This window comes from Eucyclogobius newberryi, unplaced genomic scaffold (assembly GCF_026437365.1).
Source record: "Eucyclogobius newberryi isolate DKJ021-1_F unplaced genomic scaffold, fEucNew1.0.hap1 SCAF_124, whole genome shotgun sequence".
Taxonomy (NCBI): domain Eukaryota; kingdom Metazoa; phylum Chordata; class Actinopteri; order Gobiiformes; family Gobiidae; genus Eucyclogobius; species Eucyclogobius newberryi.
The window spans coordinates 1-27,517 of NW_027315751.1; positions in this window are offsets into that span (position 1 = coordinate 1).

Here is a 27,517-nt window from a genome sequence, read left to right on the forward strand (position 1 = left end):
GTAACTGTGTATTTGAAGACAAAGTACAAAAAATAATGAATAAATGCCCTTCCCTTCTGCAGCAGCAAAAGCATCAGCCACTTCAACCTCTCAATCCGTAACGTTCCACAGTACGGCATACATTTTGTCTATATTTATGGAGACAAGCAAAAATCGACGCCCCCGGGCTCAGGTCACAGCTCAGTCACAGGTCAGATCTGTGGAGAGGTGACCCTGATATTTTCAAGCAATAAAACACTTAACTGGATGTTTATAAGTACAAATCACAGTAAAATCAAATTTGATGTGTGGGTTATTTCAGGCACACTTCATTCTACTTTAAATCTACACAACCGCATCACATTGAACATCTCCATCGTTTCTTACAGAGTGACGGGCTGTTTACCAGGTTAACAACATGGATTAGCACCGAAACACGCTCAAACACTGGGCCCAGGGTGTCCCTGAGTGAAGGCGGATCCATAATTCATAAGAACAAGCACAATACATAGCCCATTAGAGGAACACAAGGAGACAGAAGGAGGGACAAAGTGAGAGCGCCGGGACATGTCAATAAAATCAATTTAAAGAAAACAACAAAAAGCAAGGAATGCACACAACGAATGGGATGAGGAGGAAATAGAATAGAATTGGCCTGAAGTACATGCGTTTGTATTGAAAATGATGTATTATATTCTGATAAACAATACTGCTTTGTTACATGTGGCTTTGATGATTCTACACATATCAATAAGTACACAATAATATGCATGTAGGAGAAAAGTGTGCAGAAGAATGTAACTCATTTAATACAATTTATGTTTAGGCAAATAAGTGACCTTAGTATATTTTACAATTCTCCGCTTCATCTTTTTATGTTTTTTGCTGTGTATTTGTGTAAAATATGATGAAAAAGGATAGTGACTTTTAGAGACTTTCTGTTTGTCGACCAAGGCAATGTTAAATTAATTTCCAAATGAATAAAAAGACTAGATTTAGTCAAACAACCCTCTTTTGATAGGCCATTTTCTAGCTAATATGTTTTACCATCCACACTTGTTTAACTCTTCATTTTACACAGGATTCCACTGACTCTACCTTTATCTTATTATAGAGGTAATGACAGGGGTCGTAATATTATTATATATATATATTATTTTAACAACTTTTTAATAGTAATTTTCCAAAATAGATTCAAGATTCAAAAGCGTTCTTCAAATCCAATCAACATTCTGCCAGATGAAACATTCAAACAAAGATAAAGATGAAACTTTTCTTATAATGAATTATCATTTGTTTGGTCATATTGTATAATCCTACTTGTTAAATATGTAAATAAATGCGTCTTTAATTCCCTGGTTTCGTCTCTGGTTTGTTGTACTTGACTGTGTGACTGTCCTCAGGGAAATCCCACTCAATTCATGTATTTAATTAACTTCAGCATTTAGTCCTGCTACATGAATTATGTCCCTTCTAGTCCACCGTATGCTTAGCTGCGTCTATTTGAAAGTGATTTACAGTCATCTAAATCCCTCTGTCGGTCTGCAGCTAATAAAACAACTTTAATTTGATTGGATTGGTCGGGGTTTGAGAATACAGTTTCCATCTTGTAAACTAAGAAGTAAACTGATTAAAATGTATAGATGGCTTTTTGTGTTGCTATGCTCGGTTCACGATCATGTAGTGTATTTGTTCTTCAAATGTTAGCAAAAGGAGCTGAATGAGGTGAGTTTGACTGCTGCGATCAGGACCAGGCCCGGAACAAGTGGTAGAAAATTAATTTATAGTTTGTTTTTTTATTTCACTTTGTTTCATAAAAGCCATAAGTTAATTTTCCCAAAGGCCACATAAATTGTCTCCATGTAGAGGTTATCGCTTTGCCTGAAATATTATATATAATCTACTTTGCATTCATTCAATTAGATCTTTTGCTCTATCGTACTTTGAAAAGCGTCCATCCTTACTGTGAGCGGTGCTTGCCTCACCACGGATCGGACCTGTAATTTGGCCAGGAGATAAGTTTAATGCTACACTGTGGAACATTCCAGGCAAAGGAATGACATCTCCTTGGAGACAAGCAGGTGGCGCGTACAGCCCCAGACTCATTATAGCTAACAGTTTCTTAACTCCCTACTGTATACTATTGACCTTATTCCGCCCAGTCATGTTTCCCTTTTTTCCCACGTGATGGACACTTCAGTTGTAATGGCACTTCCGATCCAGCGGGAATTCCGAAAAGTCTCGCCGCTCAAACATGCTATAAAGTAGATTGATTTGTGTAAAATTTCCAATGTTCACGTGACCAACAAGTCAACAATGCACCGAAAACGTCTTTTTAGTCTGTGTAGAACTTATTTTCCCTTGTTAACTATTACAACACATGGGCTTCTGGAATAACGTGAATTGAAAAGCTATGCACAGAAATATGTATATAGATGCATTCATATGTCATCAAAGAACCACTCACCAGTTCACACATACATTCATCAAAAAGTGTTTAGACTGACTGGTGAGAGCGAGGATTGAACCGCCAAACCTCATATCAGTGGGTGAACAATCTACCAACTTAACTTATGCCATACTTTAAAATATTCATAACAATATTAGTTGCCTGAGAATACCGTATTTTCCGCACTATAAAGTCTTTACCGTCCTCAAAAGCCGTCCGTGCGCTTAATAGTCCGGTGCGCTTAATATATGGTTTATTTCTGGTTGTGTTTACTGACCGCGAAGATGTTTTGTGTGGTACACGGTGTATAAAGAAGATTTGGGACACGAGACTATATTTACAGTACTCCGGAACCGGAAGTCCCAACAACATGTGTGCAAAGCATTCTGGGAACAGTAGTCTACCTGCACGCGGCACACGCGACACTTTGTCAAAACGTAAACAACATTTTCAGTCAGGCACAACGTAGACACCTACCGGTAAATAAAGGACCCCAAGAAACTTGGCCCAAGATGGCTCCTGCCTAGAGACCATTGGAACTCTTATATTATTAGAAATGCGCTTACGGACTAAACTATCAGTCAACTGTGGTCAGAGGCCGGAATCATCACTGAACTGCCGAGATGCGGGATCACATGACCAAAGAGATTTTAGCACGGAGCGCTTTGGCTGCTTTTACCACTCTGCGCCCCAGCAGACATTAAACCGGGACACGGGACGTAAACAATCGGGACTGTCCCAGGTAAATCGGGATGTCTGGTCATAGCTGTGCGGGATGTACTTCGGCGCATTTGAAGGATGACGAGGAATGAACTGAAAAAGTGAGTGTACTGTGATGTATTGTACGTGTTGCAACTGAACGAGGCTGGGAGTTGTTGTGAATACGCTAACATGTCTTTTAGCGGTAGCAGAGTGTGTTCTGTGTTTGTATTTTACGTGTTTACAAGTGATCTTGACTGAGAATTGATTTGGATATGCTAACGTGTTTGTTAGCGAAAGTAGAGTGTGTTTTGATGTTGAACAATGTTGATCTGAATGAGTTGAACGCGTTTCATAAAGCTCAACTGACTCTGACTTATCCGTCTGTTTTGTTTATCTTATGCGCTTTATCGTCCGGTGCGCACATGGTACACATGGTACACATGGTCCACATGGTCCACATGGTCCACATGGTACACATGGTCCACATGGTACACATGGTACACATGGTACACATGGCACACATGGTACACAGATAGCTGATGGTGCGCTTAATAATCCGGTGCGCCTTTTCGTGCTCAAAATACTGTAATTTACAAGAAAATCCACAGTACATTTCATACTTATTTCAAATATCTTATTAAATGCACTTTAGTAAAATACTTTGTCTTTGGCTTTACCCCATGTTACACACTGAAAGGACTTGTATGTAACATGATGTATGTAACCTGTATTCACACTGTATTATGTGGTACCTGTATTCACACTGTATTATGTGTAACCTGTATTCACACTGTATTATGTGTAACCTGTATTCACACTGTATTATGTGGTACCTGTATTCACACTGTATTATGTGTAACCTGTATTCACACTGTATTATGTGGTACCTGTATTCACACTGTATTATGTGGTACCTGTATTCACACTGTATTATGTGTAACCTGTATTCACACTGTATTATGTGGTACCTGTATTCACACTGTATTATGTGGTACCTGTATTCACACTGTATTATGTGTAACCTGTATTCACACTGTATTATGTGGTACCTGTATTCACACTGTATTATGTGGTACCTGTATTCACACTGTATTATGTGTAACCTGTATTCACACTGTATTATGTGTAACCTGTATTCACACTGTATTATGTGTATTATGTGTAACCTGTATTCACACTGTATTATGTGTAACCTGTATTCACACTGTATTATGTGGTACCTGTATTCACACTGTATTATGTGGTACCTGTATTCACACTGTATTATGTGGTACCTGTATTCACACTGTATTATGTGGTACCTGTATTCACACTGTATTATGTGGTACCTGTATTCACACTGTATTATGTGTAACCTGTATTCACACTGTATTATGTGGTACCTGTATTCACACTGTATTATGTGTAACCTGTATTCACACTGTATTATGTGGTACCTGTATTCACACTGTATTATGTGGTACCTGTATTCACACTGTATTATGTGTAACCTGTATTCACACTGTATTATGTGTAACCTGTATTCACACTGTATTATGTGGTACCTGTATTCACACTGTATTATGTGGTACCTGTATTCACACTGTATTATGTGTAACCTGTATTCACACTGTATTATGTGTAACCTGTATTCACACTGTATTATGTGTAACCTGTATTCACACTGTATTATGTGGTACCTGTATTCACACTGTATTATGTGGTACCTGTATTCACACTGTATTATGTGGTACCTGTATTCACACTGTATTATGTGGTACCTGTATTCACACTGTATTATGTGGTACCTGTATTCACACTGTATTATGTGTAACCTGTATTCACACTGTATTATGTGGTACCTGTATTCACACTGTATTATGTGTAACCTGTATTCACACTGTATTATGTGGTACCTGTATTCACACTGTATTATGTGGTACCTGTATTCACACTGTATTATGTGTAACCTGTATTCACACTGTATTACGTGTAACCTGTATTCACACTGTATTATGTGGTACCTGTATTCACACTGTATTATGTGTAACCTGTATTCACACTGTATTATGTGGTACCTGTATTCACCCTGTATTATGTGTAACCTGTATTCACACTGTATTATGTGTAACCTGTATTCACACTGTATTATGTGGTACCTGTATTCACACTGTATTATGTGTAACCTGTATTCACACTGTATTATGTGGTACCTGTATTCACACTGTATTATGTGTAACCTGTATTCACACTGTATTATGTGGTACCTGTATTCACACTGCATTATGTGTAACCTGTATTCACACTGTATTATGTGTAACCTGTATTCACACTGTATTATCTGGTACCTGTATTCACACTGTATTATGTGGTACCTGTATTCACACTGTATTATGTGTAACCTGTATTCACACTGTATTATGTGGTACCTGTATTCACACTGTATTATGTGGTACCTGTATTCACACTGTATTATGTGGTACCTGTATTCACACTGTATTATGTGTAACCTGTATTCACACTGTATTATGTGGTACCTGTATTCACACTGCATTATGTGTAACCTGTATTCACACTGTATTATGTGTAACCTGTATTCACACTGTATTATCTGGTACCTGTATTCACACTGTATTATGTGGTACCTGTATTCACACTGTATTATGTGTAACCTGTATTCACACTGTATTATGTGGTACCTGTATTCACACTGTATTATGTGGTACCTGTATTCACACTGTATTATGTGGTACCTGTATTCACACTGTATTATGTGGTACCTGTATTCACCCTGTATTATGTGTAACCTGTATTCACACTGTATTATGTGTAACCTGTATTCACACTGTATTATGTGGTACCTGTATTCACACTGTATTATGTGGTACCTGTATTCACCCTGTATTATGTGTAACCTGTATTCACACTGTATTATGTGTAACCTGTATTCACACTGTATTATGTGTAACCTGTATTCACACTGTATTATGTGGTACCTGTATTCACACTGTATTATGTGTAACCTGTATTCACACTGTATTATGTGGTACCTGTATTCACCCTGTATTATGTGTAACCTGTATTCACACTGTATTATGTGTAACCTGTATTCACACTGTATTATGTGGTACCTGTATTCACACTGTATTATGTGTAACCTGTATTCACACTGTATTATGTGGTACCTGTATTCACACTGTATTATGTGTAACCTGTATTCACACTGTATTATGTGGTACCTGTATTCACACTGTATTATGTGTAACCTGTATTCACACTGTATTATGTGTAACCTGTATTCACACTGTATTATGTGGTACCTGTATTCACACTGTATTATGTGGTACCTGTATTCACACTGTATTATGTGTAACCTGTATTCACACTGTATTATGTGGTACCTGTATTCACACTGTATTATGTGGTACCTGTATTCACACTGTATTATGTGGTACCTGTATTCACACTGTATTATGTGGTACCTGTATTCACACTGTATTATGTGTAACCTGTATTCACACTGTATTATGTGGTACCTGTATTCACACTGTATTATGTGGTACCTGTATTCACACTGTATTATGTGTAACCTGTATTCACACTGTATTATGTGTAACCTGTATTCACACTGTATTATGTGTAACCTGTATTCACACTGTATTATGTGGTACCTGTATTCACACTGTATTATGTGGTACCTGTATTCACACTGTATTATGTGTAACCTGTATTCACACTGTATTATGTGGTACCTGTATTCACACTGTATTATGTGGTACCTGTATTCACACTGTATTATGTGGTACCTGTATTCACACTGTATTATGTGTAACCTGTATTCACACTGTATTATGTGTAACCTGTATTCACACTGTATTATGTGGTACCTGTATTCACACTGTATTATGTGGTACCTGTATTCACACTGTATTATGTGGTACCTGTATTCACACTGTATTATGTGTAACCTGTATTCACACTGTATTATGTGTAACCTGTATTCACACTGTATTATGTGGTACCTGTATTCACACTGTATTATGTGGTACCTGTATTCACACTGTATTATGTGGTACCTGTATTCACACTGTATTATGTGTAACCTGTATTCACACTGTATTACGTGTAACCTGTATTCACACTGTATTATGTGGTACCTGTATTCACACTGTATTATGTGGTACCTGTATTCACACTGTATTATGTGGTACCTGTATTCACACTGTATTATGTGGTACCTGTATTCACACTGTATTATGTGGTACCTGTATTCACACTGTATTATGTGTAACCTATATTCACACTGTATTACGTGTAACCTGTATTCACACTGTATTATGTGGTACCTGTATTCACACTGTATTATGTGGTACCTGTATTCACACTGTATTATGTGTAACCTGTATTCACACTGTATTATGTGGTACCTGTATTCACACTGTATTATGTGTAACCTGTATTCACACTGTATTATGTGTAACCTGTATTCACACTGTATTATGTGGTACCTGTATTCACACTGTATTATGTGTAACCTGTATTCACACTGTATTATGTGGTACCTGTATTCACACTGTATTATGTGTAACCTGTATTCACACTGTATTATGTGTAACCTGTATTCACACTGTATTATGTGTAACCTGTATTCACACTGTATTATGTGGTACCTGTATTCACACTGTATTATGTGTAACCTGTATTCACACTGTATTATGTGGTACCTGTATTCACACTGTATTATGTGGTACCTGTATTCACACTGTATTATGTGGTACCTGTATTCACACTGTATTATGTGGTACCTGTATTCACACTGTATTATGTGGTACCTGTATTCACACTGTATTATGTGTAACCTGTATTCACACTGTATTATGTGTAACCTGTATTCACACTGTATTATGTGTAACCTGTATTCACACTGTATTATGTGGTACCTGTATTCACACTGTATTATGTGTAACCTGTATTCACACTGTATTATGTGGTACCTGTATTCACACTGTATTATGTGGTACCTGTATTCACACTGTATTATGTGGTACCTGTATTCACACTGTATTATGTGGTACCTGTATTCACACTGTATTACGTGTAACCTGTATTCACACTGTATTACGTGTAACCTGTATTCACACTGTATTATGTGGTACCTGTATTCACACTGTATTATGTGGTACCTGTATTCACACTGTATTACGTGTAACCTGTATTCACACTGTATTATGTGGTACCTGTATTCACACTGTATTATGTGGTACCTGTATTCACACTGTATTATGTGTAACCTGTATTCACACTGTATTATGTGGTACCTGTATTCACACTGTATTATGTGGTACCTGTATTCACACTGTATTATGTGGTACCTGTATTCACACTGTATTATGTGGTACCTGTATTCACACTGTATTACGTGTAACCTGTATTCACACTGTATTACGTGTAACCTGTATTCACACTGTATTATGTGGTACCTGTATTCACACTGTATTATGTGGTACCTGTATTCACACTGTATTACGTGTAACCTGTATTCACACTGTATTATGTGGTACCTGTATTCACACTGTATTATGTGGTACCTGTATTCACACTGTATTATGTGTAACCTGTATTCACACTGTATTATGTGGTACCTGTATTCACCTGCTCCTCTGAGTGTATTTAAAGCAAACAAACATCACATGGTTCTAGCCCCAGAGTGACTCACTGTGTGTCTGTCAACGCTGCATCAGGTTAGCGACGGGGCCAACGATGTAGCGCTCACACGTGAATCACAGCCAACACAGCCCTTTTTTAATCATCCAATGCAAGGTTTATTTAAAACAAGACACTGTTTACAATGGAACAATGGAAATGACCTGGATTTGGCAGGAATAACCACAATAGCGTGCCAGTGGGAATAAATTAGCATGCATGCGAGCTGTGATTGTTTACGCCTGCCTGTTGTTCTGAACGGGATCGATTCAGAGTAATGTGCAGACCTAATAACAGCAGTTGGCCAGGTGAGCTAGTAAAAAGAAATGTAATAATTTTCTCGTAATGTAAACAAGCTTTGAATTGGTGAAAAGAGAGAAAGATGTCGAGAATACTCAATCAAAATACGTCATTATAAAACTTCAGCTAGTATTAGTATTACATTTTATGTCCTCAATGACTTGGTGTTGTTAGCAGGATTCTTTTTCTGGGAATGCATTAATCTTGTTTTTTCTATTATTCCACTATATGGTGAGCAAACCAGACCATGTTAACAAAAGCATTATAATGTACTGTCAGCTATAAAATGTGAAGTCATTTAAAACTATAATCAGCACCATAATATAAGCTACATAAGAAAAAGTGCTCTTACCTCAGTGAGGTGTGGGTTGGGGTTGAAGCCACACTGGTTGCATACTGTGGCCTTACACTGTGTACAAGTGTTGTAGTTGGGGACCGCAGGAGGGTTGGACAGCTCCGTGGTGGTGCAGACAGGACAGAGTTTACTGCTGGGCATCGGTGCAATCTGCGGCAACGGAGCGTACGGCGAGGTGGGGGTCAAGCCACGTTCTGGGGACGCCGAAGGAGACCTCCCAGTCCTAGATCCACTGCCCGATCCGCTGAAGTCCACCTGGAGGTTGCGACGAGAGGCGTGTTGTCCCTGACTTTGCCCTCCGTGCATGCCCATACCCATGGAGGCCCCACCGGGACTCTGACCCATGCCTGGACTGTGGCTCTGCGCCTGGGACATGGGGGTGGGGCTGGATTGCTTGTGTCGAGGGGAGCTGGGACTGTCGTGGGCGGCCAGGCGGTATGGTTCTCCAGGTCGAGAGCCGATCCCTCCACTCATGCCCATCCCGGCGCCCATGCCTCCGGTTCCCATGCCCCCGGAGCTCATGCCTCCACCGTATCCACCCATACCCCCACCCATGCTCCCGCCCATACCCCCACCCATACTGCTACCCATACCACCACCCATATTGCCACCCATATTACCACCCATATTACCACCCATACCCCTACTCATACTGCTACCCATGCCTCCACCCATGCCCCCACCCATACCCATGCCCCCACCCATATTACCACCCATACCCATACCGCCACCCATGCTTCCTCCCATACTACCACCCATATTTCCGCCCATGCCGCCACCCATACCACTACCAATATTATTACCCATATTACCACCCATGCCTCCACCCATACCCCCACCCATGCCTCCTCCCATCATCCCGGAGCCAGTCATTCCACCCATCCCCATTCCTCCTATGCCTCCTCCTCCTCCAGGTTTGGGGCTTCCCATTGGGCCCATCGGCCCCCTGCAAGAGACAAAACAAGAGCAGAGAAATTACATTTTTAGAGAGCTGGTTAATGTCAAGATAAGTTCAATTGAGTTAGTATTTGCATGTGGGATTCAAGGTAGTGGTCAAACTGTTGGTGAAAATGCTTTTTTCATGTATTCATGCGATGTTTGCTTTTTCAGAGAAATGGCCCTGGTTCTTATTACAGTTCAAATTCTTAACTTGGTGTGAAATTCAGGACAAAAATATCATATCATTAACATGAATCTGTAGTTTATAAGATAAGATAAGATAAGATATTCCTTTATTGTCCCACATGGGGAAATTTCATTGGTGCAACGCAGGTAGATACAGAGGTAGATACAGAAGAACAGAACACTTATAGGAAGTCTGATAAACACTTTCAGTAGAAGATCTCCTATAAATAAATAAAAACTTCCATAGACAAATAAATAAATAAATAAATACCATTGCATGTGATCACGACAGTAATTGCACATGAATATGTGTCACGACAGCACATAGATTGCACATGAATTTCACAGCAATTGCACATACAACAGAATTGCACATCAGTATTAGGTTAGGTCAGTATTGCGAGTGTTCAGTACTAACAGTTTTTGTTATAAAGTCTGACAGCAGCAGGAAGGAAAGACCTATGGAACCTTTCCTTCACACATCGAGGGTGGATCAGTCTCTCACTGAAGCTGCTCTCCAGAGCGGAGAGAGTGTCCTGCAGGGGGTGACACTCATGGTCCAGCATAGATGTGAATCTAGCCAGGACCCTTCTGTCCCCCACCTCCTGCACCGAGTCCAGAGCACAGCCCAGGATGGAGCTGGACTTCTTGATGACTCTGTCCAGCCTCTTCCTCTCCCTCTCTGTGATGCTGCTGCTCCAGCAGGCCACACCTACAGGAGCTGATGCTACCACAGAGTCAGAGAAGGTCTTCAGGAGTGGCCCTGTCACTCCAAAAGACCTGAGTCTCCTCAGGAGGTAGAGCCGACTCTGGCTCCTCCTGTACAGTGCGTCTGTGTTATGAGTCCAGTCCAGTTTGTGGTTCAGATGAACACCCAGGTACTTGTATGAGTCACTCTCTCAATGTCCCGTCCCTGGATGTTCACTGGTGAGGGGGCAGTGGGGTGGCGTCTGCGGAAATCCACCACCATCTCCTTGGTCTTCCCCGCGTTGATGAGGAGGTGGTTCCGCTGACACCAGTCCACAAAGTCCTGCGCCAGTCCTCTGTACTCCTCGTCATCATCGTCGTCCGAGATGAGTCCGATGAAGGCAGAGTCGTCAGAGAACTTCTTCAGGACACAGCTGTCCGTGTCATGTCTGAAGTCTGCAGTGTAAAGGGTGAAGAGAAAGGGCGCGAAGACAGTGCCCTGGGGCGCCCCCACACTGCAGGTCCGAGTGTCAGACACACAGTTCCGGGCTCTCACAAACTGGGGTCGGTCTGTGAGGTAGTCCAGGATCCACTCTGCAGGTCGTACTCCACACCAGCCGTCTCCAGCTTGTCCCTCAGGAGCTGATGGTGTTGAAGGCGCTGGAAAGATCGAAGAACAGACTCCTCACAGAGCTGCCAGGCTTTTTCAGGTGAGAGAGAGAGCGGTGCAGCAGGGAGATGACGGCGTCCTCCACTCCGATGCCAGACCGATATGCAAACTGCAGCGGGTCCATGGCTGAGCTCACGGTGGAGCGGAGGTGGTCCAGGACCAGCCGCTCCAGTGTCTTCATCAGGTGGGACGTGAGAGCCACCAGCCTGAAGCTGTTGAGGTCTTTGGGGCGCGGTGTCTTAGGCACAGGTACCAGACAGGAGGTCTTCCAGACCTGTGGTACCACCCTCAGCTTCAGGCTCATGTTGAAGACATGCTCCATAACTCCACACAGTTCATCTGCAGGACTTAAGGAGCCTGGGGCTGATGCCATCAGGTCCTGCTGCCTTCCTCACTTTAATCCTCTTCAGCTCACTCCTCACCTGTGCTGCTGTGACAGTCAGTGGTTTGCAGGGGGACCGTGTGCTGGGGGGATGGGTGAGTCCAGGCGAAGTGGGGAGCTGATGGTCCGGGGCAGATAAGCGAAGAGGAACAGATGCAGGGCATTGTCCAGCTGTGGAAGAGGGAGCATGCAGCTGTGCAGGGGGAGGGGCGGGTGACCGATCAAACCTCAAGAAGTGAGCATTTAAATCATTCACCCACTGTAGATCCCCCTCTGTCTGGGCAGGGGGGATTTTGAAGCCAGAGATGGTTTTCAGGCTCCTCCACACTCCCTGAATGTTCTTTTGCTGCATCTGCTCCTCCATCCTCCTCTTGTAGCCGGCCTCAGCCTGCCTGATCTTCCTCCTCAGCTCCTTCTGCACAGTCCTCAGCTCCTCCTTGTTCCCTGACCTGAAGGCTCTCTTCTTCTCCTTCAGCAGAGCCTTCAGTTCACGGTTAATCCATGGCTTGTTGTTTGGAAAACACCGCACCGTCCGGGAGGGAACAATGTTCTCAAAACAGAAGTTGATGTAGTCCGTGATGCACTCTGTGATGGTGTTGATGTCCTCCCCATGTGGGTCATAAAGCTCAGTCCAGACAGTGGTGCTGAAGCAGTCCCTCAGAGCCTCCTCGCTCTCAGCAGACCACATCCTCACCTCACGGGACACCACAGGCTGCCTGCGCACGATGGGTTCATACACAGGCCTTAGATGTACAAGGTTGTGGTCCGAGCTGCCCAGGGGAGGGAGGGGGGAAGAAGAATAAGCCTCCTTGGTGTTGGCAAAAAACAAGTCCAATGTTCTATTCTCTCTGGTGGGGCAGGTAACATACTGGGTGTATGTTGGTAGAACAGAAGAGGGAGAAGCGTGGTTAAAGTCACCAGAGATGAGGAAGAGAGCCTGTGGATGCTGTGTTTGCAGCCTACAAGTGCAGGAGAGCAGTGCTTCACAAGCATTTTCAGCATTGGCAGACGGGGCCACATAGACTGCGATCAAAATCACATGCGAGAATGATGATGTGAGAATTATGACACTATTGTAAACTGCAGATCAGTAAGCAACCCGTTTCACCACATTTAATAAACATGTGACCAGCCCTGATAAACAGCACGACCTGAGCGTGCGCCCTGAGCGTGCGCCCTGAGCGTGCGGGCGGAGATGCGTGCGCCCTGAGCGTGCGTGCGCCCTGAGCGTTCGGTCCGTCGCCTCCTCCTGCTCCGGCCTCTCGTCTCTTCTTCTGTTTCTAATGTCGTCACATTCACTCGAACAGGCACCAAATTACCCATAATTCCTGGCTCATAACGATGAATCTTCGCGGGACGGACGGACATATCGACTCGGGAAACAAGAGGGAGAACGTACCGAGCTTTGACAAATATAATTAACCTTTGAGTCAAATCGGTTGAGATGGGAATTTATTATTGCGGGCGCTAAGCAACTCCTGAAGCTGTAAACTACAACCATATCAGTGTGTTAAAGGTGCGACGTGTAACTTCTGTCTGGGGGAGGGAGGGTTGAGGTCAGGTCAGCTCTGTGGAGAGGCGAGCACGCAGTAAAAGACACATTTATTGGAGTAAAAGCAGCCACTGGTTTAGGTGTGATGAGCCGTGATGTTTGTTTGGGGATGTCATGTGCCACTCGTGTTCATTTTGTTCCGTTGGTCGGTCTCTGGTTTCACTCTGTGTTCTGACTTTATTTTGGGCGAAAAAAAGAAATAAAAGCCAAATCCTTTCATTCCAACCAAACTGCAGCGACCACAGCCTCTGCGCCTTGAAATTATTGAATCATTTTTCTATAACACTAAAAAGAAAGTATCTAGTTTGTTTGATGTAATTGCTGTCTATAATAAATACTATACAAAAATATTCGAAGCCCACAGAGGTTTTGAAATTAAATGTACCAGTGCAATCATCATCAAATGCTTGTAGCGGTGCAAATGCAAGGAGCATCAATTTTCTTTAGACGGGAGAAAAATGATCCTACAAAAGCCATAAACATATGAAATACTAAAACATGATTATGAAAAAAAAAACACCTGCCATTTGGCCAAGTGTGCGATGCAGTTTTCTGGTTTGTTTTTGTCTGGCAAAAAATCCATTCAAAACTTAAACGTTTTAATAACTGTTTTGATTCTGTTTTTTTGGTTTTCACAAAAATCTGTGGGACAAATGATTGAGAAATGGACTTTTGGACCCATTTGGTGCTCGATCACTGTTGAGCTGAACCTTGCAGAAAGCAGAACTAAACCAGGACTAAACCAGGTCTAAACCAGGACTAAACCAGGACTAAACCAGGACTAAACCAGCATAAAACCACCACTAAAAATCATCAAACAATCTGAACCAATTTCAAGTCAGGACCAAGGGTTGTACTGGTTTAATCCCAGTTTAATTCTGATGCAGACTCGGTTTGGTCCAGGGCTAGGTCCATTTTGGGTTTAGTCCCAGTTTTGTCCCAATTTCAATTCAGTGGGAATTCTGAGCTAAGTTATGGCTAAAACCAGGACTAAATCGACTACAAAACCACTTATAATAATAATAATAGCTCAGTTTGGAAACCACAAACATAAAACGACAAAATATTATAGTGATCAACACAGAGAAACGCTAGCACCATTGGGACCTCAGATAAATAACATTTTAGATCCTTTACCTGTTCTTTTGCTCATTCTTATCTGCAACCATAAACTTTCCTTCGGACAAAAACGCCGCCGTCACTCCACAAACACGGTAAGAAACTCATCAGCTGGATAAACTGTAACTGGGACAGTTCCTCTGAACAGTCCCAGTCCTTCTGATAAACACATGCAGCAATAACCGTCGCTATGGCTGCAGGTCAGAAGGGACCCATTTGAGGCACAAGCATTAATCCACAGAATACAAGCAGTACGTCCAATGTTCTCCAAACTATCATGTAGTTTTATTGAATTATTACTGGTGTGTGAAAACTGTAACAGTTTAACATTCCCAAAGGTTCAGCTGCCCAGAGCGATGGACATAAAGAACTGCCATACGGACAATAGTTCCTAGAATGTTACAAAGTTTGGCCTTAACAGACTTTATTTGGTGGGAAAATGCCTGTTGTAAATATAAACGATCATTTTACACCAGTTTGAGCAGTTTTTCAACTTTTCTTCTCAAACATCACACTAGAGAGACTAAAAGTTTGACACAATTTACACACAAGAAACACATTTTTAATGCTTCTTAACTTGTCCTGGTGTCACCCGCCTGTGTCCACTGAGTCTACCTTTGAATCTAGAACTGTAGAAAATCCCAGGCCAAGAAAAAACATTTCCATGGAGACAAGCAGGTGATGGACCCTCAGTTAGACAGATACTTTATTGATCCTGAGGGAAATTCTAATTCTGCTGCAGAAACGTACAATATGTATTTTCCCTTGTCCCTTTGTGTCTCAGAGCTTGTTCCAATGTGTATGAAAAAACCTCACAGAGTGTATGTGGGGGTAATTACAGACAATTAACATTAACATACCAAACCAAGTTACCTGACAATTTGAATTGAATTCTCAGTGTCCTTTAGATTTCCTAGAATATTTAGGACTATAAAAATCTGCCCAACATCTGTTGTTTGTCTCCATCGTGCTGACGCTGGGGGGAACACTGCCCCCTCCTGGCACTGCGCCCTGAACCAGATCTATGCCATGAGGAACACTTCACATCACGTGCAAGTCAAAGTTCTCATTGTCAGGGCAGTGTTAGGTGAGTAACAGCCCTCAGGACAAAAGTGTGTATATCCTGTATCCTGCAGCCAGTATTCAGGGGGAACCAGGTGAACTCTGGAGACAAAACAGGAAGCTCTCTTATAAGCTTTACTCATCGAGATTCAGTCGTGTCTGATCATAATGATGGACTTGATTCTACAAACAAACCTGTGTCTGTAAAGCACGTGGTTCAGTCCAAAGAAAATGTACAATTGAATTATAAGTCTGTCTGGATTGTGTTGACACCAAACACCATTTTAATTTATTCAAGACAAACTCAAATCACAAATCCAGATCGACCAATGACAGGAAAGAAACTGTGATACAAATGTTTCCATATCACACAGCCCTTGGAATAGGTAATGTAGTATTTATTCAATCTAATTTTACTTAATGCTACATGCAGCTTTCACTTGCATTTAAATTGGCATTTTTTTAAGCCGGACTCAACCCAACTCCAGTGACATTTACAGTAAGTGGAGTGGATGATGAAGATGTGTCTCTGGCAGGGACACATCAGCAGTAAACGCAGTAACTCGTACACATCACCCTGCAGACTACGAGAGCAGATCGAGAGCGTTACAGCTGAGACCCGGAGCAGAGGCGTGCGCATAAACCACAAACACATACACTCCAGCCTGTGTCACTAATCTAGGCTTAATGACGCTTTACAACGTGACACTGAAGAGTTCCACGCTCCAGACGCTCTGGAGACATCTCCATCCACAGGACATTAGGGCAGACGAAATGAGCGCAATGAGGAGGAACTATGAGTTTTGTGTATCATAAAACATCACACACATAAACACTGTGTAGACACATATTATGCATCGTTTGTATTCTGTTGTCGGCATCTCATGTAGAAAACACACAGTTCCATCATTCTGTGCACATTGATCATCTGAAGTATAACAATATTCATCTGATACTAAATGTATTTGATCACATTAAAAACGCCTCTACTATAAAGAGAAGCGCAAAAATATTACCTTTGTCTATATAGATTATTCATATTTTTGCTCCTTCGCACCTAAAACAGATGTAAAACTTGCTTCATTTATATTTTTGTTATCTGCTGAGCATAGAATTAGATTTTAAAAATAAGACATTTTAAATATTGGTATTTTAGCATGAGAATTAATACTTTTCAATACCTCGTTCCATCTAATTCATCTGTATCTGATCTCTTCCTTTGCCATCACAATCCGTGAAAAATAAAAACAAAGCATTTTCTGAGGTTCAGAGCCAAATGAACCGGAAGAATGAAACCAACGTGAATGAAGCTAAACTCCAGGTCAATATTTATGATGAGACACAATGTTGTTGTTGTTTTATGTTTTAAAGCTATAGAAATAAGTCCAGGAGAAACCACGCTGGAGTATCTTGTATTAGTGGACTTAAAAGCAATATATAAAAACTAAAATATTCTTGTTATGTTGGTTCTGTGTGTTATTTGAGGAAACAAGCGTGGATTGTGCTGTTTCATGCTGCGCAGTGAGCGGCTGGGAAGCAGGTGTGAGCTATAATGTCATCATCAGCATAAATACAATGTTATATGGATCAGGTTCAGTTAAAGATAAGTTAAAGCTGTCATTGTAAGCATTCAAATAACCAATGACTTTCACATGTTACATACGATGTAAAAGCAAAATGAGGCCGCTGTGTGCTGTCAGAATCTGATTATAAAGTGGTTTTATCATCTGCAAATCAGGAAGTAACGTTAGCATGCTCGTTGTTGATAGCAGTAGCTTGATGCCCAAACTCCCCTCTGGCCTCTGAAAGTTGTGAAAAGTAAATTAACTAGTTTTGTTTTTCATGTTTTTAACCAGTAAAAGTCTGGTACAGCGGCTGCAGTAAAATGATCGCTCCCGCCACACGTGCGACCGCCTTCACGCCAACCAATCTAGTTTTTATCACCTCTGGCTTTTATCTGGACTCAAATGGGTTTTATCTTTTAGCGACCCGGAGCGGACGATCCGTGCTTTTATCTCTACACGTCTGGACTTCTGTGATGCACTGTACGCTAGTATCAGCCAAGCTAACAAGCTGACAAGCTAACCTGTCACGCTTACAAAATTCACATGGTTCATTTTAGAGCAGATTTTAAAATGTTTGTTTCAGACCTCATTGTTCCCTACACTCCTGCGCGCTCGCTGATGACCGAGCGTTTCTGTGGCTGCAGCTGGAGCGTGGAAAGTGCGCAGGGAAAAGCCTCGAGCGCAAAGGAGAGCGCAGAGTCACCATAGCCTGAGTCAGAGCAGATAGAGCCGCTCAGGGGCCCCTGGAACTCGTGTCATGTTGGACCAAGAAGAAGAAGAAGAAGAAGTTAGAGGGATTATTTCGTCGCTCTCACACCGAAGAATCCCTAAAAGCATGGAAAAGTTGCCTGCTGTCCTATAAGCAGGCTCTGCGTAAGGCCCAAACCAGATATTATTCAAATCTAATAGAAGTCAACAAAAGTAACACTAAATTCCTTTTCAGCACTGTAGCTAGGCTAACAAACTGTCACAGTGCAGTAGAGCCCTCAATCCCAGCTACACTCAGCTCTGATGATTTCCTCCTATTTTTTAACAATAAAATAAAAACAATCAGAGATAAATTAGATGAAATTACCCCCGCTATTAGCCCTGAACTAGCCCAAGCTGTAAATCTAACGTCCCATATAAATCCACCTGTAAACTTAGAAAGGTTCACAGCTGTTGATCAAGCAGAGATAACTTCAGCCATTATGTCCTCTAAAAGCTCAACTTGTGTCCTAGACCCCATTCCAAGCAGACTCCTCAAAGACATTCTCCCCCTAATTATAGACCCTATTCTTAATATAATAAAGACTTCACTCGAAAGTGGCTATGTTCCACAGTCCTTCAAACATGCAGTCATTAAACCTCTTCTGAAAAAGCCTAATCTAGATCCCGACCTATTGGTAAACTACAGACCTATTTCAAATCTTCCCTTCGTCTCTAAAATCCTTGAAAAAGTTGTAGTAAAACAGCTTTGTCGCCACCTGCAGGACAATAACTTATTTGAAGTTTTCCAGTCAGGGTTCAGAGCCCACCACAGCACTGAAACTGCACTAGTTAAAGTCACAAATGATTTGTTATTAGCCGCTGACGATGGACTGGTCTCAATCCTGGTTCTGTTGGACCTCAGCGCAGCGTTTGACACCATCGACCACAACATTCTACTGCAGAGGTTAGAATGTGATGTAGGTGTTGGAGGAACAGCCCTCAGCTGGTTTAAATCCTATCTATCTGATAGGTTCCAATTTGTTAATGTAAACCAGAGCTCCTCACCAAGCTCTAAAGTAACTCACGGTGTGCCACAGGGTTCGGTACTCGGTCCAATTCTGTTTACTCTTTATATGCTGCCATTAGGCAACATTATCAGAAAGCATGACATTAACTTCCACTGCTATGCAGACGACACTCAGCTGTATTTATCAATGAAACCTGATCAGAGCGATCAAGTAGACAGACTTAGTACTTGTGTGAAGGAGATAAAAACCTGGATGACACTAAACTACCTGCTTCTTAACCCTGAAAAAACCGAGGTCATTGTGCTTGGCCCTAAACATCTACGAGACGCTCTATCTGAGCAGATAGTCACACTGGACAATGTCAGTGTAGCCTCCAGTTCTACTGTAAGAAACCTTGGAGTCTTATTTGACCAGGAGCTCTCATTTAAAGCTCATATAAATCAAGCTTGTAAAACAGCCTATTTCCATTTGCGCAACATCGCCAAAATCAGAAGAATCCTGCCTAAAAGTGATGCCGAAAAACTTATCCATGCATTTGTAACGACTAGATTAGACTACTGTAACTCCCTGCTTGCAGCGTGTCCTAAAAGCTCCATAAAAAGCTTTCAACTGGTTCAAAATGCAGCAGCAAGATTACTAACAGGAACAAAAAGAAGAGAACACATTACGCCAGTGCTGAAGTCTCTTCACTGGCTCCCCGTCGAGTCCAGAATCAAATTCAAAATTCTACTCCTGACCTACAAAGCCATAAATGACATGGCCCCATCCTACCTCAAAGATGCTATAGAACCATATCATCCAAACAGAGCTCTTCGCTCTCAGAATGCTGGCCTTCTGGTGGTGCCAAGAGTCTCTAAAAGTACTGTACGAGGTAGAGCGTTTAGCTCCCAAGCTCCTGTGTTATGGAATCAGCTCCCGACCCATGTTAAATATGCTGACACAGTCTCTTCATTTAAGTCCAGGCTTAAAACGTTCCTCTTCGAAATCTCTTATGGTCAGACTAGTTAGGAACAGAAACATAAACCCACAGCTTTAGCTACGCTGCCCTAAGAGTAACTATGCTGGGGGAAGTATGACAGCTTGAGCACTATCCTCTTCTTCTTCTGACTACTTATGCTATCAAACAATATTTATTTTTTTGATTCCACTTGCAAACTGTTCACCGCCTTCTTTTCTTTCTCTCACTCCTGAGGACCTGTGGACCCAGATGCCCCTCCCCTGGTGAAGTGGTCCCTGCCCTGTGTGGACGGTCCCTCTTCTGCCTGAGGAGTGGGTCCAGCTCGACTCCGACGGTCCCTCATCTGCCTGAAGAGTGGGTCCAGTTCGCCTCAGTCGGTCCCTCATCTGCCTGAAGAGTGGGTCCAGCTCCAGTCTCCTCGTGTCCGTCTGTCCGTCTGTGAGAGTCGGATCTCTCCTTCACTGGAACTCCTCCAGGTTTCTACGCTTTTTTCCCAAAGAGGTTTTTTTTGTAGTTTTTCCTGGCCGAGAAGGAGAGTCTAAGGACAGAGGACCCTGGGACATCGTCCCTCGCCACCACAGACATTGTCTGACTTCATCGCCACCACAGACATTGTTGATTCATTTCTCCCTGTGGCCCTCAGAGGCAACTGTTGTTGTGATTTTGGGCCTTACAAAAATAAATTGATTTGATTTGATTTGATTTGATTTGATTTGATGAAGAAGAAGAAGAAGAAGAAGAAGAAGAAGAAGAAGAAGAAGAAGAAGAAGAAGAAGAAGAAGAAGAAGAAGAAGAAGAAGAAGAAGAAGAAGAAGAAGAAGAAGAAGAAGAAGAAGAAGAAGAAGAAGAAGAAGAAGAAGAAGAAGAAGAAGAAGAAGAAGAAGAAGAAGAAGAAGAAGAAGAAGAAGAAGAAGAGAACTCAAATTAATGAAACAAAATCTGTTTATGTGATGATGTGATGTGTTATCATTACATAACTATTGTGTAAATGTATGGATTTTGGGGCTTGTTTACAATGGTTGCTAGGTAACAGTTATAGAGTTACCTCTTGTAATGTCACATCTGCTACTCATACACAACCAAGAAATGCAGTTATAAAGTGGTCAATTTTGAGGAAAATACTACATTTTTAAAGTCAAACTTTGAATGTTTCATGTTGACGATGGTTTAGTGAAATGTGTCGTCTGTGATATGTAGATTAAGTCCGGCCACTATATTCTATACCATTGTGACATTTGATCACTTTCCGCACCATGTAATCTAGTTCAATTGAGGACATCATCTTCTTTTTACACATTAACACATTTTTTTACACTTAAGAGTCTGGAGTTTGTGCGTCACCTCCGTCCTGCAGCAGCTCGGTGAGGCCCAGCGGGACAGAATCATGCCATGTTTCCTCTATCAGCATGAAATTATGGGAAATTAAACGTTTGAATTTGAGTTGGTTTATGCACTTTTTTTGTGTGTGTAAATCTTCAAAAGGAGCTCGAACTGCGGCGGTGGTTGTTACGTCACACACGAGGCAAATAATAAGACAAGCGCAAGGAATTATGGTTCTAAAAACATAGGATGAGTCAGACATAAACATATCTAAGCAAAGTAATGAGGTTAGTACTGCAGCTGCCTCTGAATAAGAAGGTTCTGGGTTGAATTCTGTGTCTTTGCACTGCGCTTGTCTCCACAAAGGAGCAGCTGCTGGAGCGCTGTGGTTTTCCCCCGGGGCCGACGCGAGACACAGGTGAGGAGAGAGCTGCCAATCAAGTCTGGGAACTTCTTGGTGGGCGAGGCTTACACAGAGTAGGATATAAAAGTTCCCAGACTCGATTCGCAAATTGAGAATGACTCAAGTCGTTGTTTTTCCTAAAAACAGTCCAGACAATTCAACTGAATCTGTTTCTACAATTACTAAGCCTGAATCATTCTTAACAAAAGTCCTTGTTCATGCTTTAAGTCTAATTCCACTATAGTCATTATAAAGTGGGCTTGCCTAATCTATAGTAGACCCACATTAAATTGAATTAGATTGAACAGTAGAGTCCAGGACAGACCTAATTAATATGATTGACTTGCTCAGACTTCCAGTTTCACATTGATTTGGCTTTGTCGACTGTCTAGTCGCATCCGCTCTGGTCGTAGTCTGTTCTGGTGATAATATCGCTGTGGGTGATAGCAGAGCATTCTTGGTTTTCTAAGCTTCCCAAGTCTCCGTGTCCATCCCAGATGTGCATTTTCCCAAAGGACTAGGGAGTTCCCATGGCAACAGAAGAGCAATGAAGCTAAAGAAGTGGCTTTATGTTTAAGCATTACACTTAATTACATAAAAACAATGCTGTAAAGTGGGTCAAAACTCATCTAATGTCACAGATTGTTTAATTTGACAAATACAAATATATGTGAACACCTTTATTTTTGTTGAATTCATAGTTAAAAGGTTGAAAAAGCTGTTTATTTTGCATAACTGATGCATTATGGGTTGAATCTGAGCGTCTCTAGTGTGATGTCATCCATTTGTTTTTACTTCCTGCTATTTTCAACAGATTTTTCATTCTCTCTCTACAAACGTCTACTTTTGATGTAAAACTATAATTTATACTCACAACAGGTAGAAAGTTAACATTAGAAAAGTGTAAAAACCTGTCGTCCGCACTTTGAAATGTATTAGAAGGCGTTACTCTTTTAGTTCCCTTTAATAAAGCAGGAAGAAGGACTTAAGTATCATTAAAAGTAGGTAGTAGTTCACAGTTGTTGCTGATGCATGTTTGTCTCTGACACTGAACCCCTGGTGCTCACGCTCTTTCTCGCTCCTGTGTTTGGCTCTGCTCCTCCTGCTTTGATTAGCGCTGGAGTTAGCTCGGTGCTAGACTAAGTTGCAGCTGTGAGGCGCTGAGAGAATTATGGCTCAATTTACATGAACAGTAAACAGTTGAAGTAGCTGCAATAAACTGCCACATGTGTTCCCCTCATCAGGGCTGGACACTCATGGGCTGGAAACACCAGCTCATTACGACTTTTTAACATTTCATTCACAACCAATTTTCAGTAGACTCTATGTACCTGTACCATGTACCGTATTATCCAGACTATAAGTTGCACCAGCCAAAAAATGCATAATAGAGAAGGAAACATATAAGTTACACTGGAGAATGAAATGCGGTGTGAAAATAACAAATAATATCACATAGAAGTCGCTCCGGAGTATAAGTATATAAGTATAAATATAAGTATGAGTCGCACCCCGGCCAAAACAATGAAAAAAGGTGCAACCTATAGTCCGGAAAATACGGTATATTGTGCTTAAGTTGTTGCATGGCTCTAATATCTGAGGTTTTGTGTTCACTTTGGTCTTGGTTTGGGCCCAGTTTGGTCTTGGACTTGGTTCTGGTCTAGGTTTAGTTACAGGTTTATTCCCAGTTTTGTCATTTCATACGGTGCGTTGTGGTTTGATAATAGTTTGGATTGTTATTTGTCCTTGCGTGCGTGCTAAGCTAATCTAAGCTCTACATAAGGGCATTATTGAGTGACAGAGATGAAGCTGCCACTCACCGGCCTCTGAAACAATCACAGACGCAATTGGATAAATAATCACAACCGTTTTCACGATGCAAAAATATCTAACTATGAATGTTTGTTAGAAAAAAAGCTTGAGACTCAGTTTGGTGTTGAAACTTGAAACAAAGCTTCTGGTTGGTCCAGAATAATTGCTATGTCCATATATAAATAATTTTGATGATTAAAAAAAGACTAATAGTTTCTTTAACATTCCTGGGATGTTATAGTTCTAAACGATCAGACTGTTCTAAAACTGGTTGCTAAAATGTCAATTTTTTTCCTATTTATTCCTTTTCAGTGTCAATACTTCTTTAAACTAATATATATTTGCAAAACAAGTTCAGTTAGAATCTGGTTATTAATTTTCTTACGTTAGAATGGGCCTTCGATTTAGACCTGGTTTAGTCCCAGAACTTGGACGCACTGCACAATCTTTTCATGTAACGTATTTGAAATTCTCCCCGTCCAATTCAGTTTGTGTTTAAAAAAATAATGAGATTTCATCCAAAACTCGAGACAAACTTCCTTTTGTTCTTATTAATAATTCAGACATTCTCCTTGTGAAACTCTTTAGTGTGAGTCCATCTGTCAGCTGTTCCCGCCTGGCTCCGCGCTGAGAAGACGGCGGCCATCTTGAAAGCATTCGCCGCTCGCTCGGGGCCTTTGCTGTGTAAATAAAAGGATTATTTTGTGCTGCTCGCAGTCAGAACTAAATGGGACACTGGTTATAAATAGGCCTGACTCACTGCGTTTCCTCACAGACACGGGGCGAACAGGAAAACAGCAAATTAGTTTCACACTATTCGACGTTCATAAAGACATCTTGTTCTTTGTGTGTTTCTTCATACCTTCTTCAGAGTGGTCACGTGATGATCCCCGTGGCACGTTTTGTCAGCTAATTTACACAGGTTTTGTCTGTATTTTCTGACTGATACAGTTTTCATCTTCAGTCCGACCTCTTGCGAACAGTGCAGGTGTGTGAGAGTATAAAAGCCCCCTCGTCCCGGTTTATAGTCCTAGCAGTGAATCGGCTGACAACACGTCGCAGAAACATCACGTGACACTCTGAAGAAGTCTGTTCGTTGGGAGGGAAGAGACTTTCAATCTGAGAAACAAAATATACTTTAAATCCAACTAGGAGTGTGCTTCAGTTCGTGGAGTAAGATTGTGGAACAGTTTGCCAGTGGCATTAAAAGAAAGTGTAAATATAAAGCATTTAAAAAAGCAATTAAAAAATATATATATATATATATTTTTTTTAATCTTTTTTATGAGATATCAGAGTTCTGAAAATGTTAAATTATACAAGAAGAATGCAGCATGTTGAAGTTGCTCATTAGCAGCACAGCGAATAGAAACTTGTATAGTAATATACAGTACTTATACAGTACTTGTACTTGTATTTGTTCAAACGCAGAGGAAACAAGAAAGGTTCTTTTGTGGGATGAAAATGTAAAGTTTATTTATTTTTTTCAGTTGTCAAGGGGGAAAAATAAAGGCCTTTTTTTTGGGAATGAACTAAACATTGTCCCATCTGCATGTTTTATTATTTCTTTTGATTATTCATTTAAATGTAAAGTGGCACACACCAGACTTTACAATCTTGGTTGGAATTGATGGATCATACAGTGTTGTACCCAATTCTAAGCAACCCTCAGTAATATCCAGTTCACGCAAACACTAAATACTTTTTGGTTTAATTTAACATGTTAACAAAGACATTTAAACCTGCCAAACACCAATTTGGAGCAATTTCAGTATTTTGTTTCAAATGAAATGCCTTATCTGTATATGAAAACATTACATGATAAACAGAAATAACTACAGAATAAGTTTCAAATTGATATCTCAATGAACGCTGGAAAAAGAATTGCATTTTTTTCTGTGATTACTTTCTATTGTAAGATTGTCTATGAATGCAGCAGTTTGTATGTGAGAAAACATCTAGGTTCATCCCTGAATGCTGCAGTCTTTTCAGGCTCAAATCACACCTCCTCCTTCTCTCTCTTTCTCACCTTCTTTCCCTCTTCTCCATCGAGAAGTAGAAAATATATCAAAACATTTATACAATTGTTGTTTTGGAGATATGCCAAATTAGAAAATCGAGTATATTGTCTATAATTAAAACTATTAAAAATGAAATGTCAAGTGTAATCTCTCAAACAAGGGTGAGTAGCTGCAAACAAGTTAATTGATCAACTGCAGCTAATTGATGATTGAAATAGTCCATGCACAGTCTGAAACACACCATGAGCTGAGAGCAGACGGTATGAGTCTGACTGTGGGTCAGACATAGTCCACAAGGAGCTTCAGCTTTATCTCGATACAAGTTTGAAAGAAAATGTGTTTTTTTTTTTTCATTTTGAGCAACTAATCAATTAAGTTAAATAAGTTGCAGCACAAGGACATTTCTGGTGTTTTGCCGTTCATTTCATACTCCATCCACGATTTGATACTTGAACCACAACCAAGACATTTCCAGGCCCATTTGAGCACATTCCTGATGCATCATGAAAACATCTGAATGTCGGTGTAATCCCTCGTCCAGGAGTGCTCCATCGTAGACAAAGATTCAGTTGTATCATCTTGACGACTACAACAGAATATTTTTCTACATTGTCTGAATATTGTTCTAAATCGAGATCCTCATTTGGGTCAACATCGCCAGACCCTATCTCCATCTCCTTCCCTTCCCTCTCTCGTGGCTCTGTTTCCTGTGGCTGTTGCCGTGGTATGAGTTGGTGCTAGTCCCGTCGAGCTGAGGAAACACCTTTGAGAGGAGCCAGCAGGAGCCGAGCGTGGTTTGAATATGGATGCAGGACTCACAGACAGACTCGCAGAGACACATGAGGGGAATACTAACGCTGCTGCAGAACGGGGCTTTTCTGAGCACTGACAGAAGGCGTGGTGGGAGGTGAACTGGTAGAGAGCTGAACTCGATAAAACAAGAGAAATCGAGCCAAGTGGGTTTACATTTTTAGAAAATGTTTGCAGTTGGATATGTAAGGCGTTACACACACAGAGGAATGGAATTAAACGGTGATGATGAATGTCAATGAGCCTGAAGTTTTGCTTTTAGAGTTTATCTTTGTCGTTAAAGCAGAACTAAGAAACGATGGCGCTCCCCCTGCTGCTGCTTTGTGAAAATACACTGTCAGAGAACCAACCCAAACGTTTCTTTTCATTGTCTTCTTTTTGTTCAAATAAGTCAGTATAATCACATAAAACATCATCTCTGGGACTGACAAAGACAGATAGAAAGGTAAAGTAACATTTGAGTTTGATGATTGAAGTTATAAATAACAACACATAAACACAAACATTAGCATGCTTTAAAACAGAATAAAGATATACATTCCCCGCCTAATATCATCCGAAATATTCCCTGAAGATGTTTGTGAAAAATACAGAGACCCTTTCACTCAAGGAAGAAACACCTGAAAATCCTATATTTAACTTAAGTTTGTAATTTTATTTTTCTACAATCAACATTTATAATTAGTCAATTATGCAATTATGCATTTTTGTTTTTTCTCTTCAAACTACTCTCACTCACCTAATTAATACAGCATTTGCCACACAAAAAACTTAACAAACGAAATAATGAAACTTCTTTGCAGAAATACATTTGTTGAATGAATTAAAAAGAGGCTTGATTCACTT